The sequence below is a fragment of the Aplysia californica genome, unplaced genomic scaffold (assembly GCF_000002075.1).
Source record: "Aplysia californica isolate F4 #8 unplaced genomic scaffold, AplCal3.0 scaffold01067, whole genome shotgun sequence".
In the NCBI taxonomy this organism is placed as follows: domain Eukaryota; kingdom Metazoa; phylum Mollusca; class Gastropoda; order Aplysiida; family Aplysiidae; genus Aplysia; species Aplysia californica.
Window position 1 is genome coordinate 49,737 of NW_004798337.1, and position 1,347 is coordinate 51,083.

Genomic DNA, 1,347 nt, shown 5'->3' on the forward strand with positions numbered 1-1,347 from the left:
ACAACACAACACAACACAACACAACACAACACAACACACCACCAACACAACACAACACACCACCAACAGCACCTACACAAAGGACAACATGTGGGTATTATAATGTAGTGTCCAAACACAACACACCACCTACACAACACAACACAACACAACACAACACAACACAACACAACACACCACCAACAGCACCTACACAAAGGACAACATGTGGGTATTATAATGTAGTGTCCAAACACAACACACCACCTACACAACACAACACAACACAACACAACACAACACAACACACCACCAACAGCACCTACACAAAGGACAACATGTGGGTATTATAATGTAGTGTCCAACTTTCCCGTTTTTTGGTGAGCGTTTTCAAGTTATTTTTGGATGCCACGCTATGTTTTGTTGTTACCCTTGTTCTTACTACTGTCATTGTTATTATCACTGTTATTACTATCATAATTGTTATCATTTTTACTATTATTGTCATTATTATTGTTATGATCATTATCACTGTCATTGTCATTATCACTGTCATTGTCATTATCACTGTCACTATCACTGTCATTATCACTGTCACTGTCATTGTCACTGTCATTATCACTGTCATTGTCAATGTCATTATCACTGTCACTGCCACTGCCATTATCACTGTCACTGTCATTATCAGTGTCATTATCACTGTCACTGTCATTATCACTGTCATTGTCACTGTCATTATCACTGTCATTGTCATTATCACTATCACGGTCATTATCACTGTCACTGTCACTGTCATTATCACTGTCATGATCACTGTCATTGTCATGATCACTGTCACTGTCATTATCACTGTCACTGTCATTATCACTATCACTGCCACTGTCATTATCACTGTCACTGTCACTATCACTGTCATTATCACTTCACTGTCATTATCACTGTCACTGTCATTATCACTGTCATTGTCACTGTCATTCATTGTCACTGTCATTATCACTGTCACTGTCATTATCACTGTCACTGTCATTATCACTGTCACTATCATTATCACTGTCACTATCACTGTCAGTCATTATCACTGTCACTGTCATTATCACTGTCATTATCACTGTCACTGTCACTGTCACTGTCATTGTCACTGTCACTGTCACTATCATATCACTGTCACTGTCATTATCACTGTCACTGTCATTATCACTGTCACTATCATTATCACTGTCACTATCACTGTCAGTCATTATCACTGTCACTGTCATTATCACTGTCATTATCACTGTCACTGTCACTGTCACTGTCATTGTCACTGTCACTGTCACTATCATATCACTGTCACTGTCATTATCACTGTCACTGTCATTATCACTGTCA

The 1,347-nt window shown here is 38.7% G+C and overlaps 1 protein-coding gene across 1 annotated transcript in view; it reads left to right on the forward strand.

The window, feature by feature from the left end:
* LOC101850050 (translocon-associated protein subunit beta) overlaps positions 1 to 1,347 on the forward strand; it is a gene marked incomplete in the record, with an annotated part of 18,843 nt that overhangs the window by 7,530 nt on the left and 9,966 nt on the right.